At 45.5% G+C, this 20,635-nt stretch overlaps 2 long non-coding RNA genes across 2 annotated transcripts in view; both read left to right on the top strand.

Moving 5' to 3' along the window:
* Window positions 1–4,716: 4,716 nt before the first annotated feature.
* Window positions 4,717–10,305, top strand: LOC132023915 (uncharacterized). Its single transcript, XR_009406092.1, has 4 exons — window positions 4,717–4,792; window positions 5,151–5,267; window positions 7,970–8,111; window positions 9,249–10,305. It is a non-coding gene; the product is annotated as an uncharacterized LOC132023915 (long non-coding RNA).
* Window positions 10,306–11,068: 763 nt separating this feature from the next.
* LOC132023916 (uncharacterized) overlaps window positions 11,069–20,635 on the top strand; it is a 31,389-nt gene continuing 21,822 nt past the window's right edge. The window contains exon 1 of the long non-coding RNA XR_009406093.1: window positions 11,069–11,801. This is a non-coding gene — a long non-coding RNA (uncharacterized LOC132023916). The remainder of the gene's footprint in view (window positions 11,802–20,635) is intronic.

Below are 20,635 nucleotides of genomic sequence, written 5' to 3'. Positions count from 1 at the left end.
TTTTATTTATTTATTTGAAAGAGAGAGATCACAGTAGGAGAGAGGAAGGGAAGAGATCACAGAGAGAGAGGAAGGGAAGCAGGCCCCCTGCTGAGCAGACAGCCTGATGTGGGACTCGATCCCAGGACCCTGGGATCATGACCTGAGCTGAAGGCTGCGGCTTAACCCACTGAGCCACCCAGGCGCCCCTAAGCTGATTCTTAATACAGGTAAGTAAAGGGTCAAAAACAACCATAGTAATTTTAAATACAAAGAACATGGCAAGAGATGTTAGGATTTTTTATAATGCTCCCGAAATTATGGAAGTGTGCCACTGGTGCAGAAATGGAAAAAACAGACCAGTAAAACAGAATGGGGACCCCAAAACAGACTTATGCATGAAGGAGTTTTCATATGCAACAGAGATAGAATTACCAATTAGTGGGGCAAGGTGAAGGGTTTAGTAAATGGCGCTGGGAAAACTGGCCCTCCACAGGGAAACAAAATGAATTATATCACCGTCTTACATCGTAAGTAAAAATCTATTGCAGAGAGCTTAAATCAGAAGGTAACACTTTAATAGCCTAAAGGAATATAGGTGAAAATATCTTTATAAGGTTGGAAGAGGGAATGACTTCTTAAGACTCAAAACCTCTGGGGTAGAATGAGGGTCGGACCTGGGAAGGCTACAGAGGGTTTCAGTTGAGGCTGTGCTGCTTTATTTCTTAGGCTAAGGGACTGGATATACAGTGTTGGCTATATATGTCTTAAGTAGGTGATAGTTTTTTTTCTCTGTGTACTTGGATTATACTTGGTGTACGTAGATTTCAGCCCCTTACCCAAGTCAAAGTTCCTTTTCCCCTTTTCTGTTCACTTCTCTCAGAAATGGACTCCCCGCTCCCCCCAGGCCAAGATTTGGGTCCTTGGGAAACCCAAGAAGTGGGCTGTAGGTAGATTCTTTCTCTTTAAGGAACTCTGGCCCTGGCAAGAGCTGGTATACTCGTTTGTCAGAAGTGTCTGTCCTCTAGGAGATAGACTGGATTGCCTACCAGCAGCCAGGTGTAGGAAGTCTAGAAAGAAACAAAAAAGTACTCTTCCCTGAAGGAAAACCCTTTCTCCTGGTCCTACTGGGCTTGAAAAGAATGAGGATCCAGGCCAGGGAGGGATTTTAGGATGGGGGCTCCTGTCCAATACTGTGAAAGCCAGCTCTATTCTTTCCCTGGCCAATGTTAGTCCTGCAGGGCACATGAAAAAGACAGGTCAGGAAGGGAATATCTCACAGCAAAAATATGCAAGTCAAGGACCAACCAAACATATCAAGAAGATAGACAAATCAGGCATTTATATACGTAGCTGGAATAGACATTTATTTTGCCCAGAATCCTCACCCACTTCTAATTTTGAATGATTCTCTACCTTCTCTTATAAAAGCTCAAAATACCTCGCTGTCATTTCCCAGGGTCATGGTCCTCAAGGCAAGTCATGTGATCTAGGCTCTGCCAATGGACAGCTCCATTTAGGAGCTAGTGACGTGGAAAAGCAAAGACCATGGAATTTCTCCAGCAGGCTGGGGTCTCTAGCAAGACGGAGTTCCTGGGGCAGCATTTTAGCTCCGTTGGTCACATTCCAGTGGCTGGGAGCTTCTCAGGGTGCTGGAGAGCAGCATGGGTAACTTTGCAGAGATGCTGTGATAATTTGCAAGTTTGCCATGTGGCTTTTTCTGTGGCTTGCGGTGCAGCTGGGTAGCACCGAGCCCAGTGTTTCAGGTCTCGCAATGGGCCAAAGTCAGTTCCCGTCTCTGGTAGTTGAGAATCCGGATGCCTATGCCCAGCAACACAGCCTTGAAATTGATGAAGGAAAAAAGGATCAAAATTACATGAGCAAACTGACAATTGCTATGGTCCAAATGGGAGATTTAAAGTCATTCTTTCAGAAACTGTTGGATCAGGGAGACAAAACATCAACAAAGATTCAGTAGGTTTGAACAAGAAGATTTTATTTATTTACTTACTTACTTAATTACTTACTTATTTATCTGAGAGGGAGAAAAAGTGAGTGAGAGTGATCAAGAGAGAAGGAGTAGGGGGAAAGGGAGAGAGAAGCAGACTCCCTGCTGAGCAGGAAGCCCAGATGTGGGCCCCGGGCTTAATTCCAGAACTCTGGGAACATGACCCAAGCCAAAGGCAGACATTTAAACAACTGAGTCACTCAGGCACCCCTGAACAAGGTGATTTTAAAAGGCGGGGTAGGGGTGCCTGGCTGGCTCAGTCGGTGGAACATGTGGCTTTTGATCTCAGAATTATGAGTTCAAGCCCTATGTTGAGGGTAGGAATTACTTTTTTAAAAATCTTAAAAATAAAATAAAATAAAATAAGATGTGATCTAATAGACATGGATATAAACAGAACCTGATATCTAATAAACATAGAATTAAACCAGGCAACATACATGTAATGAGCAAATGCTAGGTACCAGGCACTGTTCCAGACATCTGGAATAGGTAGCTAAACAAAACCTCTGCTCCAGCACGGTCCTTTCTCCCTGCCCACCAGCCCCCTGCTCCCAGGAGGCCACAGTGAGTCCCTCCTCTGTCATGCAGTCACATTCGGCTTGCTCTGCAGCTTGGCCTTATCAACGCATCTCCTGAGCAAAAACAAGCTTCTTACTGTAAGGAATTCTAATATCACCGCTAAGAGGTCAAAATTATCTTTATCTTGTTACATAGAAAACTCATTTTATAATACTTTTGTCTACTGGGCATGATGAAAATATTCTGGAATGAGAGAGTGGTGATGGTCACACAACCTTGTGCATATACTAAAACCTATTGAACTGTGCAATTTTAGAGGGTGACCTGTATGATATGTGAATTACATCTCAATTAAAACAAAAAAAAAAGACTCAGCAATTGGCCCAGTACCTATCAGGCAATAACAGGGCTCAGTCAATGATAGGTGCTATCTATCATCTAACCATCTATCATCTCTTTCTATCATTTATCCTTAAAAACAAGAAAGACCCTTGGGAGATTGTATGATTTTCTAGAATCTTCTCTCATTCACCACTATTATGAAAGTCTGTGGGGACTCTAGAGCTGACAGCATTCTGTGGCTCTCCTATTCACCATTCTGATTTTGTTTTGGATGGTATGTATCAGGAAGCAGAGGAGCCTGCTTCTTTCCCATGAAGACTCGCAGGGGTTGATGGCCACTTCCCAGACTATCCAGGCTGTTTTAGTAAGAGACAGGACAGTTTCATTTTACATTGTCAACCTCTCCTAATACACAATGCCCAAATTAGGGTTAAAATTCAGAACTCCTCCTGTAGTTAAAAGGGTTATTTGTGATTCTGATACAGAGGTAAATTTAAAAGATCTGGTATTAGACCTTTCATTAGGCGCCCTTATAGCTTCCCCCCTCCCCGTATGCTTATATACAGTGTTCATCTTCTAAAGATTAATGAAAAGAAAGCTTTAAAGAAGTTACCAAGGGGCACCTGGCTGGCTCAGTCGGTTCAGCATCCAGCTCTTGGTTTTGACTTAGGTCATGATCTCGGGGCCATAAGATCAAGCCCTGATTTGGGCTCCATGCTCAACGTGGGGTCTGCTGGAGATTCTTTCTCCCTCTCCTTTCCCTCTGCTCCTCTCCCTGTTTGCGTGCTCTCTCTCAAAAATAAGTAAAATCGCTTTTAAAAAGTTACCAAAACACTATAAAAAAAACAAACCAGATTGATATACGAGAGACACAGTGCACTTAAAATATGCACTTAATTTTTACCTGAATGGTAATCTGAAATACAAATAAGTTAATGGCTGATGCATATTTTTAAAATTGGAAGACTTATAAAGTTACTTTCTCTCTTTGCAAAATAACCAAGAGGGGACAAAAGCTAAATTATAAGCCCATATAATTTACATCTCTCCAGGTTTGCCACTAGATGAGTAGCAATAAAATAACTTGATAATAGTGAGAGAACTCAAGAACACAAGAGATAGTTGATATGACACTACTTATAGAAAACAAACCACCATTATAAATTTAGAAATACTTTATAAAATAGCCAGCTGGTAAACCCACTGCACAAGTCACCTTTGACTATAGATTTCAATAGATTATATAGATTAAATAGATTTCATAAAAAGAGTGAGGCTGAAAAAAAAAAAAGAATAAGAAATCTCAGGGTGCCTGGGTGGTTCAATCATTGTCTGCCTTCAGCTCAGGTCATGATGCCAGGGTCCTGGGATTGAGCCCCACATCAGGCTCCCTGCTCAGTACGAAGCTTGCTTCTCCCTCTGCCACTCCTCCTGCTGTGCTCCCTCTTTCACTGTCTCTGTGTCAAATAAATAAATAAAATCTTGATGGGAAAAAAAAAAAAGTGAGGCTTTCTGTTTATCCTGAAGTTTGATACACAAGGTATTATAGAGAAGACAAATTCAGGGGGTTCTTTATTTTTTTTTAATATAATATTGTCCAACCTACCTTCTTAAAGAAAAACAGAGAGAAATTATTTATTTCATTTGGCAACAATGCAGCCTCTCTCTTCCAAAGAACTCGAAGTATTTGTACAAATATTCACTGATAGCCTTGTGGAGATGGTGGGAAAGGGGGGGGGCGGTGAAGAAGGAGGGAGGGTGGAGAAAAGGGGAGGGTGGAGAAGTAGGGGAGGGTGGAGCAGGGAGAGAGTGGAAAAGAGGGAAGGGTGGAGGAGGGAGGGTGGAGAAGGGGAGGGTGGGGAAGAGGGACGGTAGGGGAGGAGGAGGGCGGAGAGAGGAGATTGAAGAAGAGGGAAAGAGAAGAAGGAAGTACCTGCAGGGGTAAGTGGTAAAAATGAGAAAATAATTTTCCTATTTTTCTTAATAATTCCCAGGATGTCCGTAGCTAAGTCAACTCACCACTAAGTCAGTTGCAAATTCTGTTCTCCACCTAATATCTGCTGTACAATGAGACCACTGTGCTCTATCAAATTGTTCTTGCACGGTTGCGTCTGTCTCAGCAGAGAAAACGTATAAATACTTGCACAAGCCGGCCTGTTACCTCTGGGAGTCCAGGATTGTTTCAAAGTAGCTTCAATTCAGTTTACGGAGTAATTCTTGAGCATCACCTAACTTCTGGGCTTTCTAGGGATTTGATGGTGGGTGTTTTCAGGCAAGGCTTCTCAAACTGTGTTCCTAGTGCTGGCGACACGTGCAGTACCTGGGAGTTTTTAAGAAATGCAAATTCCAGCGCCTGTCCATTGCTATACCATTCCACACCCGAAGCTCTGGGATTCTGGGGCCACTTCTGCATTTGGTAAGTCTTGGGGTGACTGAAGCACGAAGGTCTAAGAACTATTATCATTGTTAGTAGGTGACTTTCTTTCTTTCTTTCTTTCTTTCTTTTTGGTAAGGATTTTATTTATTTATTTGACAGAGATCACAAGTAGGCAGAGAGGCAGGTGGGGGCGGGTAGGAGGGGAAGTGGGCTCCCTGCTGAGCAGAGAGCCCAATGCCAGTCGATCCCAGATCCCAGAACCCTGAGATCAAGACCTGAGCCCAAGGCAGAGGCTTAACCCACCGAGCCACCCAGGCGCCCCCGTAGGTGACTTCCCATGCAATGTCAGATGAACGCATGGATGACAAAACAAACGACAACAATACAATGAACAGCCCGTTGCAGAGTTCATGACGGCACAAATCATGAGCCTATTTGTAAGAACCGAAGAAAACAAGCTCCACGTCAACCTCTCACTGCTTGCTGGCTCAAGCCCATGCCTGTGCCCCCACCCCAACCCTCCCACCCCCCCCTACCCCAGCCTGGCCATTGACTTCTTTTTCTCAGTTCATTTGTTCTTTGACGACTGTTCACCTCCCCGGAAAAACAAAACAGCAACAAATAAAGACATGAACACGATCAGACAAAACCAGAAGCACTGAGAATTGGTGATGCCCTGAGGGCAAGTCTGTTTTTGCTAGATTCCTTGGGGTGCTGTGTTGTTTCTGAGGTGGACAGAACCCCCCCTGGGTCCGTTCCTTGGGCCCTGGCATGCGGGGAAGACAGCCCCTCTCTTCTCCCTCCTGGAAGAGGCGGGCTGAGCTTAGCTCAGCTATTCTGGTGTAGTCGGAACTTGCCTGGGGACACAAAACTTCCTCCACAAAACTTTCTGTTTTTGTTTTTTCAATAAAGGAAACACTTTTGTGTCTTCCAAGCTGCTGCTGGGCTCCCGCCTGGCTCCCTGCAGCCCCTTCTTCCCACGACCTGACTCAGCGTCTACAGGGGCTTGCTTTGGCATTCAGAACCCTCAGCCCGCTTTGCCTGGCAGCGGGTGAAATAGATGCGGTGAGAGCCTCTTTCAGTGAATTTCAAGGGAGTCTTGACTGCGGGAGTCCCGGAAAGTCACGCTGCCCTGGGCGCGGGAGCCACCTAACAGATGAGGACGCTTGGGTTTCGTAATGTGACTTTTGTCACAGTGGAGCGCCCTTGAGAATTTCACTTCCTGTTTTAATTGTTTGGAAATGAAATCTGCTGAGATTTCATTTCCAAAGAGCAGCGCAAACCTCGTCAAGAAACCTTCTGGGCAAACTGGAAAAGCGAATGAGAGCCAAATCGTAGTCAGCGCCTTCCCACACCCGGTTAAATACAAATTTGTGTCGCCGGTGAATCCTGGCAGTTAGGTGGTGGCGGTGTGCGCACTTCCCTTGGCGTTCTGAGCACCTGCTGGGGTGGAGGGTCCGGGGAGAAGCTTTGCACTGGAGGGGGTTGTAAATGAACTCTCAGACAGTCAAGGTTTTGCACTGGGGGCGGGGAGCCCGGGAAGAACAGGGAGTGACTGTTGGAGAAGGGGGGTTGGATGCTGAGGGGTGGAGGGAAGGAGGTGTGTTTGAGCAGCCGAGGGATGTCAAAGACTTAAAAGGCTGTGGGGAGGGACCCCTGGCTGGCTCAGGTCTTGAACCAGGGTCCTGGGATGGAGTCCCCCACGGGCCTCTGTGCTCAGCGGGGAGCCTGCTGCTCCCTCTCCCACTGCCTGCTGCTCCTCTCTCCCCCGCAAGTGCTCTCTCTGTTAAATGAAAGAATGAATGAATGAATGGGTGTAGGGAGTCAGGCTTCAGGGCATCGTGGCAAATTAAAGAAACATGGACTTCACTCCAGCAGCCCAAGGGAGGTGTGGAAGGTGTTTCCTCGTGGAGGAGAGGCTGAGCCTGTCCCATCTGACAAAGATCACTCTGCGGGAAAGCGGGAGGCTGCTGGGGTGGCAAGGCCAGTGGCGAGGTTGCCTCTCCTTCCGGTGCTAGTCTGTCCCCCTGCCCCAGAGTTCCCTGGCAGAGCCCAGGTCTCAGCCCCTGTGGAACTGGAGGCGCAGCCAGAACCAGAACATGGCATGCCAGAAAGTTCTTTCAGGTATTAGACATTGCCTTACAATTCGTGTAGATCTTTGCCTTTTGCTTCGTAAAATTGGTGCTCTGGGAAGCTGGGCCATGTTGGTGCCCTGTGGCCTAGGGTGCGTCCTCTGCATCCTCCAGGGTCACCCGTTCTTCAAGTTGGGGACGCGTCCCACACCGTGCCAGCCTCTCTGCTGCCATTGCTTTGCACAATACTGGAGCAACGGTGCCAGGCTCACTGCGTGGAGCTGCAAAGCACATTTACATAAATAATACCTTTCAGTGTCATGTAGACAATGGCTTCGCTTGTCCTGAGTGAAAGGATTTCCTGAATGGGACTTCATTAAATTAATTCTATTCATTCTCTTTGAACACTTTTCCTCCCCTCACTCTGATTCTCTGTTAATTGGCTTTACAGTTCCGTAGATAACTAATTGGCAGGCGTGGAGGAGTGGGGTGGACGCTCTAATGGGAGGTCTGGAGCTTTAGCTCCATCGCACAGTTTTTTTTTTTTTTTTTTTTTTTAATCCTGGGTCTGACTTTTCTGAGATAGAGAGTAATAAGTTAACATTAACTGGGCCCTCACTGGGTGCCAGACACTACCCTGGGCTACGTTATTTTGTTTCTTTACAACAGGTGGAAGCTGGAGGCTATTAGGATTATTGCTCCTGTTTCACAGATAAGACTGGCATTTGGAGATTTCTCAAGTTTCTCGAGAGTTCCATAGCCAAGCAACAAGAAGACCATGCTATGACCTCCGGTGATCAGAATCCAACGTGTGAGTTTCCAGTCTGTCCACTAAGGGATTGAAATGGTAACGTGGGTGCACGACTAGACCCCATAACACGTACGATCCTTGGCTATCCTGGCGTTCCCGATTTTGTGAACTTTTTAATGTTTTGGTTTTTTTTTTTTTAATTTTTACCTAAGTAAAAATTACTTAATTTTACTTAAGTCCTCTCTAATCCCAATGTGAAGCTTGAATTCATGACCCCGAGATCAAGAGCCCCATGCTCTTCCAACTGAGCCAGCCAGGTGCCCCTGATTTTGTGAGCTTTTAAAAAAAGTAGACTGGTTCTGAGAAGAATTGGGTGGGCAGAGTACCATGCTCTTCTCTAGGAGATCACCTTGAGACAAAAGGTTACCCCGTAAGACTTTTCCACTGGAATTGTGTTTTTTTGGTTTTCTTTTTCCTCATTTTTATTGAGTATATGGGTAGAAATTGGAGAGGTCAATGTATTTTAAATTTTTCTTAAGATTTGTTTATTTATTTGAGAAAGCAAGAGCATGAGTAGGGGAAGGGGCAAAGGGAGAGGGAGAAGCAGACTCCCTACTGGGCAGGGAGCCTTACAGGAGACTTGATCCAGGGACCCCAGGACCAAGACCCAAGCCAAAGGCAGACGCTCAACTGACTGAGCCACCCGGGCACCCTGAGATTAGTGCATTTTAAAGAAAAACTTGATTTTCTTTTTAGTTTTAAAAGAATAATGAAGACATTGCCAATGCCCCAGTCTTCTGGGGCTGCCATATCGAAACATCACAGATGGGTGAAATTTATTTTCTTACCGTTGGGGAGGCTGGAAGTCAGATGAAAGTTCCAGCAGGGTTTGGGTTCTGGTGACAGCTCTCTTCCTTATTTGCAGATGTCTGCTTTGTCCTCATGTGGCCTTTTTTCTTGGGGGGGGGGGTGAGCAGGGTGAGGGGGAGGAGCAGGAGAGCTCTTCTTTTTCTAAAGCCACCAGTCCTAGTGGATTAGGACTCCATCCTCATGTCCTCATTTAACCTTAATTACCTCCCAAAGACCTTATTTCCAAGTGTTGCCACACTGTAGGGTTGGGACTTCAATATACATACACACATGCGAGACACAATTTAGTCCGCAGCACGCTCTAACATTGAGCTCCCCTTACCCTAGGGCAGGAGCCCCAGTGACTGAGTCTGATCCCACCTTGTGCACACAGAGGAGTTGGCTCTTCCGTGGTGCACATTTCATTGGCCTCCCCCTCCTCGTGTGTCTGGAGCACTTCGGGATGGTGTCCATGGGAAGTCCCCTGCACCCATCACTACACTACCTTGCTATGTTTTGTTGTTCTGTTATTATGTTTGCCAAGCTGTCTCTCTTTCCCTAGGTTTGAAAATGCAAATAGATGTTTCTCATAAGAATTGTATCATTTCTTTTTCTGTTGCATTTTAGTGGAAATCTCTGTTATATACAATAAATGCTGTTCTGGGGAAATGCCACTTCCTTTATTATAAACATTACAGAATAATGATAATATAATTGATCACATTTCCAGAGCACTTTACAGTTTGCACTTTACAGTTGTTCGATTTGGTCACTTTACAGTTGATCGATTTGATCGCTGGGGGAAAAGCAAGACAAGTATTCTTATTCCCATTTTATAGAAGAGGAAATCAAAACAAAGAATTTACCGACTTATACAGGGGAGCTGGGAAATTTTCTATCTGCTAAGTTTTCTTCCTGTGAGGTCCCATCACCCACACCACACTCTGTAAACTCATGCTCCAATTTCTCCAGGCCACCTACTGACTTATCTTGTGGCACGTGGACCCCCTTGAGACAAGAAAGCATTCTTCCCTAGACTTCTGTTCTGGGTTGTGGGAACCTCAGTCAATTCAAGAGCGAAGTTCACGAAGATTCAGTGATGGGTTTGTTCCTGCTGTTCCTCCTTGGAATGGCTGCCCCCGGGTGTCTTCAGCTTCAGGGTCACCCTGCCGCTGAGACACAGCACTGCAGAGCTCACGGGGCTCACCCCAGGCTTGTTTTGACTGTACATGGATGTCATCTCAGAGCTGTGGCTACTGCGGTTTGGATGCAAAGCTCTGAAGATGACTGTAAACACTCCATCCCCCGTCCCATCGGAAAAACCCAGTCCAAGGAAAACAGCAAAAGCTCATTGAAACTAAGACAACAGCACAAATATTTATGGGGGCAGAAATTGAAACACTAGCAAAAACAAAGAATGCTTTTCAGATCGGTATTAATTACATGAAAACAAACATCATGGTATCTAATGGAAATTTTTTTTTTTAACCATTAGATCAGGTACCTTCCAATCATTGTTACAACTAGAAGGATAAAGTCATAGAAATGGCTTACTCAGTAAGGTGACTAGTTTCAGCCATTTGCCTTTGAGTGTCCGGTGTTGCCCAGTTCAGAGGAAGGGCACAGGAATGGGGCTCAGGACAAATGCCATAAGTAGTTGGGAAACTCTGAGCCTGGCATCTAACCCTGCCCAAAGTGACCTTGAGTTTCTTCAGTTGAGAAGAAGAGAGAAAAGAAGGGACTGCGGAGAGAGCTATGCGGACATGGTATCCTCCAGATGGACTGAACTCTAGGCCCTCTGGCTCCCACTAGGGGCTGGAACTGGGATGCTCAGGTTCAAATTCCAGCTTCATTATCTGCTAGCCGCCTGACCTTGACAGATCCCTCCTCTCTCCGTACCTCCCTTACCTTGCTTGTAAACTCCCAATCTCTTTGTGTTAGGAGCATTAAATTAGTAAATATATGTAATTCCTTCAGAGAGTGCCTAGCACGTAGTAAGTACATGACAAGCATTAGGTGTTACTATTATTATTAGATGACCTTCCTTGGAGGAAATATAATGGGCACCGGAGGAAAGAAAGAATGAAGGGGATTTCTTGAAGGATTCTGGGCTTGGCTTAGGAAATAAATAGAAGAAAAGAAACTAATATTTAAAGACTTGTCTATTCCTATTGACTAGTGAAGAGATGATACAGATGAGGACTCAAAAAGCATTTTCTCTAGGAATAAAGAATCCTGAGAAATAATGTTTTTTTTTTTTTAAATTTCTTTCTTTCTTTTTTTTTTTTTTTTTTGGAAGAGGAGTCTGAAGATCAGAGAGGTTAAGTAACTTGCTTGAGATCGCACAGCCAGCAGTGGCTGAGCTGGGATTTGGTCCCGGGTCTCCGCAGCTCTGAAGCCCATCTCTTCTGTTATACCAGAATGCTTCCCAGAAGGTGTCGGCCAGGAAGGGGAGACTAACGTGTCCTGCCAGAATAAGCCTGGGCTCCTGCTCGGTGACAGCCGCCCAGCAGCTGAGCAGGGCCAGGAGTGTGGTAAATCTGCCAAGTCCTGCCCGCCCCTTCCTCACCAGCTGTTGCCCTCCCTTCCCGCCCAGCTGCTACTGTCACCCAGACTTGCCCGCTCAGCCCTCCCGGCTAACAGGACCAATGCCCAAGCTGAATGGGCTTAATATGCGGATGTTTTGCACGCACAATTAGCAGATACATAGCTGACTATGTTTGTGTTTGACTTCCAACCAAGAAGAACACGCAGCTCGGCTCCTGTCCTGCCCCTTCGCTCCCTTAACCCCCACAGTAGTAATGCCTGCTTCAGGAAGACCCAAAGACCCAGTTGGCTTAGACATCCATGGAAAAGGCAATTCTCTTGCTCATCGGTGTGTTAGCTGTCAGGGCTCCAGAGGTGAGTAAAGCCGGCCCCCCTCGCCCCCCCCCCCCCAGATCTCTTGCAACTGGGGAGAAGTCAAGGGGGCGGGACTAGAGGCTGGCAGAGGTGCTGCCAGATGGCAGACTGGTGGGAGGGGGCGGTTACTCAGCCTGGGAAGACTGGGGAAAGCTTCACAGAGAAGGCATAATTGGAGCTGCAGGGGGAGTCTGAAGGGGCTCAAGGAAGGGCAAAACAGCGACAACCACAGATAGGAGGCCCAGAGTCAGGAAAGAGGGCTTCCGGTGGCAGGTGGCATCAGGCGTCCGGGAAGGACCTTGGCTATGGAAGGGGAGGGTGGGGGGACTGCAGACCCTTGGGGCCTGGGACCCAGGGAGAGTTTAAGGAGAGAGCCATGTAGCTGTCTGGAGTTACATTCAGACACTATGGAAGAGCGACAGTGGCCCCATCCCCTCTGCTATAGGTGACAGAGGGAGAATGGAAGAGAAGTTATTGAGGTGACTATGAAAACTCAGCCCAAGGGGCGCCTGAGTGGCGCAGTCATTAAGCGGCTGCCTTCAGCTCAAGTCATGATCCCAGGGTCCTGGATAAATGCCTGCCCTCTTCCAAAGAGCACCCATGAGGGAAGTCGCCTCCCAGAGCCTCCACAGGGAGGATGCTCAGAGGGAGCGGCAGACACCCCACGATCACTCTTTCCTCATCTCCTCCGTCATCGAGAGCCTGCTGCAAGTCGCTAGGGAACTAAACACAATGGAGGCAGGGGTAGAAGAGCCAGTGCCTACCCTCCAGAGATTTGCTGACTCGCTAGGAAGGAGGATAAGTAAACAGGAAAGCATGTTAGGGTATGGGCCATGCTGTGGTAAAAGTGAGATGGAGAAACCATGAGGTCAGGGAAGACTTCCTGGAGGAGGTGGTATGGGACTTGAATCTCGAGGCATTTGTAGAAGTTGGTGGAAATCTAGAACTGGTGCCTTCCAGCAGAGAAGACAGACTGTGCAGAAGTGTGGTGTGGAAGCAGCAAGAGATTCAGGGCGCATAGAATAGGGAGCCTGTGGCCTTGGATTTTAAAAATGAAGTCTGAAAAAAAGAAGGGTAACTATTTGAGGTGTGGATATATTCTTTAACTTCATTGTGGTAATCCCTTCACAGTAGAGACATATATTAAACCACATTGTACACATTTAAAAAATCGTGTTAGGGATGCCTGGGTGGCGCAGTGGGTTGATCCTCTGCCTTTGGCTTGGGTCATGATCCTAGAGTCCTGGGATCAGGCCCCGCATCAGGTTCTCTGCTCAGTGGGGAGCCTGCTTCCCCCTCTCTCTCTGCCACCTCTCTGCCCACTTGTGATCTCTGCCAAATAAATAAATAAAATCTTTAAAAAAAAATCATACCTCAGTAGAGCTGGGGGAAAAAATGAACTTTGAGCAATTTCAGAGCTAGAGGTTGTTCCAACAATAATAGCAAGAGTTTCACATCAAGTAGCAGTCACCCCAATTCTAGCACAGGCGGGACCCCATGGGATGCACAGGTGGGCCTTCCTGATATCAGGAAGTTGGTTCAACTGAGTCCTACAAGGCTGAGTTGGGACACTAGCGGTGCTGGGCCAAGAACACCTGGTTCCTTGGGTGGAGGCTTGGACACACATCTTCTGAGCCCTCCCTCTCCAGAGGGTTTCTAGTTTGCTCCCCAATTTCATGACAGCTTGTTGAGGAGTAAACCTTAACACAGTGCTCCATTCACAGTGAGGCTTCATGCAAACCGTCTTAGAGACCCAAAGGTAAGAATTACTTAGGAATATTTTACAGTTCTCTGGGGACCAGGCTGGTCTTTCCTGACCACAGCAGGCAACATTGATTCCGGGGTCAGCAGGGTCTGACCAGCAGAACATCCCCCTTACTCCCCAGCTGCTTGACACATTTCATCCCATGAGTTATAAAACATCCGCTTTTCCGTCGGCGTGTGTACCTCCTTTCCCTGGACTGGAGTTGGGGCACGCGGGACTTACCCGTGTTCTGCAGCCAGTTCCTCCAGGGAATAGGGGCCAGGTGGTGCATTTCTTTTTCTTCCTTTTGAAACTGAGCGGCTGGGCTACAGTATTTCCTGGGGTCTCGTCCACACCCAACTCCTGGTAGATCGAGGTGCCTGCCAAGTATCTTGATCACCCTTCCAGTCTTCTAAGGGGGTAAGTAGGTTATTAATGCAAGGCGTCCAACAGAAGCATTCCTTGACCATGCATTTCACATACCATGAACTAGTCTGTTCTCTCCTTTGCTCCATCTCTCTCTCTCTCTCTTTTTTTTTAAAGATTTTATTTATTTATTTGACAGAGAGAGAGAGAGATCACAGGTAGGCAGAGAGGCAGGCAGAGAGAGAGGGAGGCAGGCTTCCCGCTGAGCAGAGAGCCTGACGCGGGGCTCGATCCCAGGACCCCGAGATCATGACCCGAAGGCAGAGGCTTAACCCACTGAGCCACCCAGGCGCCCCTGCTCCCTCTCTTTTCATTTTCATTTTCTTCTTGGCTCCCCATGCCAGGTGGAGAAGCCAGAGAAAGAAGGCTTGGTCTTAAACTGGGCACAGCTGTGTGTTTAAGAAACCATGAATGATGCCATTTGGTTTTGACAGGGTTTCTTTTCTCCTTGCTAGAGGAGCCAGGGATTTTCACTTGCTCCTGTGTCTTTACCCTCCTAGACAATCCCACCAAATTACTGGAACTTCTTACAGAGAAAGAACAACATGAGCTGGGAACTGGCTACTGTCCTATGCTTGTGTGATGAATAGATCAAAGAGAATTGTGAGGAAACCATTAACTTAAGCCAGAAGAAAGCCTAGCAAGTTACAGACTACAGAAAGTATAAACTGCAAATTAATCACCCATCTTGGAAATATCATAGTTTTTCCGAGTATTATAAAGTTCCAAAAGGGAACCTGGAAATCAACAAGTCCTACTGTATCTTTTTGCAGATAAGGGAATTTAAGACTAAAAATAAGCTAACTCATCCAAGGTCACAATACTATTTGGTATCATTTTGGGGAGCTGTCAAATAAAATGACAAATTAAAAAGAAGGGCTAATTGTCCAAAGTAGAGTACAGAAAATTTTTTCTTAAAGGGCCACATAGTAAATATTTTAGGTTTATGAGCCATACAGTCTCTGCCGTGGTTGCAAAAGCATCATAGACACGTAAAGGAAGGGACATGGCTATATTCCAACAAAACTTTATTTAGAAAAATAGGCAATGACTCTAGGATAGCTATAACAATTATTTTTTTATATTATGTTTAAGAAGATTTCATTTTTAAGTAATCTCTACACTCAGTGTGGGGCTCAAATTCACCAGCCCAAGATGAAATGTCACGTGCTCCTCTGACGGAGCCGGCCAGGCCCCCCACATAACAATAATTAGAAAAAAGAAAAGAAAAGAAAAAGTGTTGGCAAGCATGTTGGAAAGTTGGAACCCTCAAACGTTGCTACTGGGGATGTAAAATGGTACAGCCACTGTGGAAGGCAGTTGGCAGTTCTTCAACAAGTTAAACATAGAATTACCATATGACCCAGCGATTTTACTTTTAGGGATATACGCAAAATGATTGAAACGGGCACTTGAACAAGCACCTGTACCAACATGCTTATAGCAAGACTCTTCATAATAGCTAAAAGGTAGGATGAGCCTGAGTATCCATCGATGGATAAACAAACGGATACATGCACATAATATACAAAACTACTCAGCCATAAACTGGAAGGAAGCTCTGACATAAGCTTCACGGTGCGTGAGCCTCCAAACCAGGGCGCTAAGCAAAACACGCCAGACAAAAGACTACATATTGTATGGTTTCATTTACATTAAAGATCCAGAACACATAAGCGCATAGCGACAGAACACATAAGCGCATAGCGACAGAACTCAGATGGCTGGCGGGGGTGGGGAGGGTGGGAGGGATGGAAGGGTGGGAGGAATGAGGGGGGTGCCAGGAGCTGGGGGAAGGAGGCAACCGGGAGAAATTGCTTCATGCGCCCAGGGTTTTGCTTTGCAATACTGGAAATGTTTTGGAACGGGATAGAAACGGTGGTTGCGTAACACTGAATGGAGTAAATGCCTCTGAATTGTTCACTTTGAAATAGTTTCCTTGAAAACACTTTAATTTTATAAGAATTTCACCTCGGGGTGCCTGGATGGCTCAGTGGGTTAAAGCCTTTGCCTTCAGCTCAGGTCATGATCTCAGGGTCCTGGAATCGAGCCCCGCTTAGGGCTCAGCCAGGAGCCTGCTTCCCTTCCTCTCTCTCTGCCTGCCTCTCTGCCTACTTGTGATCTTTGTCAAATAAATAAATAAAATCTTAAAAAAAAAAGGATTTCACCTCAATAAATTATTAAAAGCAAACAGGCAACATGGTGGATAGGACCCATAGATGAGCTAATACAGCAATTCCTGTTATAAAAGAGAGAACACAGTGGTTCAGTGAAAGGCATATTACCATCGTCAACGATGTTTGTTGTTGTTACACTCATTTTATCCTGTCCAGGAATGGAAATAGAGCCATTTTCCAGGTGTAGTATTTTCAGAGCCAAGAATATTTATGAGCATAAAGATGCCTCCAAACCCAACCAGGTGGGTCGTGGATAAATTTCAGACTAAATTTAAATCTGTTAAACCTTTTGGTAAAGACAAAATCCAATGTTGGAGGGCTTTTCCTATTTTTAGAACCCGCGGGACATCCATCCCAATTTTGGGAACTAAAATAAATGTTTGGGACTTTCTGTCAACTTCCTGTTTCTATGGAAGAAGAAGCTAGAAAACTCTCATGTAAAATGTGCCAGAAGCTTTTTGGAATATCAAAGAATTCCCAGGAAACAAGGGAACAAGTTCATTGTAAAAAAATCTGAAAGACACCAGATAATTTTCTGTAATAAATACACAGGACCGCTCTTTCTCTGAGCCAACGCGAGGGATTTAATCAATCGGAGGTTCAGCGACCTCAGAGCCGTGTCTAATTCGGACCCGGAGACAAGCGATGAAACATTGTGTGCTGGGGAACGATGAGAAATTCTCCTGTGGAACAGGACACTTTGGCCCAATAGGCTTCCTGCTATTCTGAGTGAATGTTAACAGTCAGGAGATGTGAAAGAAAGAGGTTGTTTTCAAAAAGGGAAGGAGGGAGACGCAGAAGGGTGCCTGCGATGGGACTCTGCTGGGCGGGACCCGCTTTCCCACTTGACAGAGGTTTCTAGAGCGCCTTTGCTGGGGGGCGGGGGGGCTGAGGGGGAGACAAACACCACTTAGGTGGCTTTTGCTCAGAGAATAGCCGTGTTTAAAGTGAAACAGGACCCATTTAGACTTTAAAAGAGTCACAACAAGTGGGGCTGCCTGGCTTCAGAAGGGCTCATTCCTGGATAGCGGTCTGGTCTTTCTCCTTCGTGGGGCTGGGCATCCCTCCTCCTCCCCGCAGACACATCAAACAGTCCTTATTCTCATCTTAGCGGGAATGAGCTTCAGGCGATGGACATTTACATTTAGCCTCCTTTTGCCGTGAAATCACACCTGCTGTTTTCCGAGTTCTGATTTGGGGGAGCAGATTGGATGGAACAGAGTATATCTGGGCAGAAGCCCCCCTGAACATTCACTTTATAGGGGCTCCCAATTCTGTCCAAGACTAAAGCTGCCCTAGGAAGTGTCACTGGCTTTGGGAGCACGGATGACGAGCTCTTGGAATGAGGAGCGGACACCAGAATACTGGAGGACATTTGTTGCTCCTGGAAGATTTCACTCAGCTCCACCTCTTAGGCTGAAACAGCTGTTCATAGCCACGGTGGAGGAAGGGTTATAGAAGATGTTCCCACTCCCCGTTTCTGCTTTGCTATATTTTCTACAAACTACTAGATTCCTTTACTAGTCGGTAAAAAAAAAAAATTGTAAAATTTTTAAAAACATTTTCAGCCTATAAATTCCTTGCAGGCCTGAAAAGGACAATGGGTGGGGCGCCTGGGTGGCTCAGTGGGTTAAGCGTCTGCCTTCTGCTCAGGATATGATCCCAGAGTCCTAGGATCTGGCCCTGCATCAGGCTCCCTGCTCACTGGGGAGTCTGCTTCTCCCTCTGCCTCTCCCCTCCCCACCCTCCAGGTACCTTTTCTCACTCTCTCTCTCTCTCTCTCAAATAAATAAATAAATAAATAAATAAAATTTATAAGAAAAAGAAGAAGACAAGTGGAGGGTTACCTGGCTGGCTTAGTCAGTAGAGCATGAAATTCTTGATGTCCAAGTTATGAGTTCAAGGCTCACATTGGGGGTAAGGTTTATTTAAAATTTTTTTTATTGTTTTAATTAAAAAAAAAAAGGAAGGAAGAAAGAGACAGTCGGAATCATTGGAAATGTCCTGTTCCTATGTGTGGAGACACAGTCTTGGCAATAGCTACCCTTTTGTAGCACTCCGCACATCCTCAAATTGAAAAACCACAAATAAGGGGTGCCTGGGTGGCTCGGTCAGTTAAGCGTCTGCCTTGGGCTCAGGTCATGATCCCAGGGGTCCTGTGAGCCTGCTTCTCTCTCTCCCTCCGCCCGCTGCTCTGTCTGCTTGTGCCCTTTCTCTCTCTCTATGTCAAATAAATAAATAAAATCGTAAAAACAAACAAACAAACCCACAAATACTATGCTATTGTTTGCAATCTTATCTCCCTTGTCTGATTGTATAAGAATAGGAGAAAGTGGGGGAATGAGTGAATGGGGACCCAGGATATTGCATCATGATGACTTTAAAGAGACATGGATAGGAAGAAAAAGGAGTATTAAAATATATATTTATAAATAAAATGTGAACATATTATATATAGCATACATATAAACATGCAGATTGCATATAATATACATAAATATTATAAAATGTAAAAGCATTTTAAAAGTAATTGAAATATGTATAAATAAAATACAAACATATATTTAATATTTACAAAATATTCCTTTTCCTTTCTTTTTTTAAAATTTATTTATTTGATGGGGTTGCCTGGGTGGCTGGGTGGATTAAAACCTCTGCCTTTGGCTCAGGTCATGATCCCAAGGTCCTGGGATCAAGACCCGCATCAGGCTCTCTGCTCAGCAGGGAGTCTGCTTCCTCCTCTCTCTCTCTGCCTGCCTCTCTGCCTACTTGTGATGTCTGTCAAAGAAATAAATAAATCTTTAAAAAAATAAAATTTATTTATTTGAGAGAGAGAGAGAGCAAGGGGAGGAGCAAAGGAAGAGGGAGAGAACCGTGTTTTTTTTTTTTTTTTTTTTTAAGTTCCAGGTGTCCTTGAGTGTTACCTGTCTTTATTTTTAAAAATTTTTTAAATTTTTTATTAACATATAATATACTATTAGCTTCCGGGTACAGGTCTGTGAATCATCAGGCTTAAACACTTCACAGCACTCACCATAGCACACACCCTCCCCAATGTCCATAACCCCACCCCCCTCTTCCTACCACTCCCCCGCCTCCAACCCTCAGTATGTTTTGTGAGATTAAGAGTCACTTATGGTTTGTCTCCCTCCCGATCCCATCTTGTTTCATTTTTCCCTTCCCCCAAACCCCCCAACTTTGCCTCTCAACTTTCTCATATCAGGGAGATCATATGATAATTGTCTTTCTCTGATTGGCTTATTTCACTCAGCATCATATAGACGGAGAGAATCTTAAGTAGACTCTGCACTGAGCAGAGAGTATGACACGGGGCTCAATCCCACCACCCCTAGATCTAGATGGTGACCCACGTTGAAACCAAGAGTCGGACGCTCAACCAACTGAGCCACCCAGGCGCCCCTTCTTTTCCTTTCTGCCCACATCTGCATGGAGTCCATATTGATGCACCGGGTCCCCATTCATTCATCCATAGGTACATAATTGAGGCTGTCTGACTGTCTTTCAGATCATAGGATATTCCGTTTCCTAAGTTTTCTCTGATCTTCAATACATTACTTTCTACATATTCTATACATATACATGTGTATATTTTATACTTTTATTACTATCAACAATACACTGCTTAGATCGGTATCCACGCCTGGAAGAGGGTAGGAATATTTTACTGTCAAAGAAAGTTGCTGGGTCTGGCTTTACTTTTGAGAGCTGTAATGAGGGGGTCTAATTACCAAACCAGACACACTTTGCCAGCCACTTTCATCTTGGTATAGTAACAGCATACCAGTCCTCCCCAGCCTTGCTGGTTTCGATTATGTGGGGGCAGCGGGTGGGTGTTCCCCAAGCCACAGGATAATCGCTTGTCTTAGAGTGATCAGCTCAGACTGACATTAGGCTGGAAGCTGCATAAGGTCAGAATAATGACAATCTCCACCTTTTAGATATTTACATGTTGTAGTAAGACCATAATGTCAATGATTCCAGTTTTAAATCTTCTATCAAGATGCCTTTTTGGGAACGGGGGTTCCTCTCCTTTGCGGCAGTTAGAATCCTTGCCAATGCATTCCCCCTCTGTGCCCACTTTTGTCCCCTAAAAGCCATTCCAGACATGTCACCCATCTTTAGTGGAATACATTCTTGTTTCTGTTGATGAGTCCTCAAAGTAAAGCATGTATGATGAAAACAGTTCCAGTTTCTGCAGAGACTGGCTCATTTGAACTCCATGTCTCACGTCTGTTCCAATCTGGGTTTTGCATATTTGGAGTCCAGCATCTTTTTTTTTTTTAAGATATTTATTTATTTATTTGATAGACAGAGAGAGATCAGGCAGAGAGGCAGGCAGAGAGAGAGGGGGAAGCAGGCTCCCCACTGAGCAGAGAGCCCGACGTGGGGCTCGATCCCAGGACCCTGAGATCATGACCCGAGCCGAAGGCAGCGGCTTAAACCACTGAGCCACCCAGGCGCCCCTG

The sequence above is a fragment of the Mustela nigripes genome, chromosome 8 (genome assembly GCF_022355385.1).
Source record: "Mustela nigripes isolate SB6536 chromosome 8, MUSNIG.SB6536, whole genome shotgun sequence".
In the NCBI taxonomy this organism is placed as follows: domain Eukaryota; kingdom Metazoa; phylum Chordata; class Mammalia; order Carnivora; family Mustelidae; genus Mustela; species Mustela nigripes.
The sequence above is the reverse complement of the archived record's forward strand: the minus strand, read 5'-3'. Positions and strand labels throughout refer to the sequence as shown.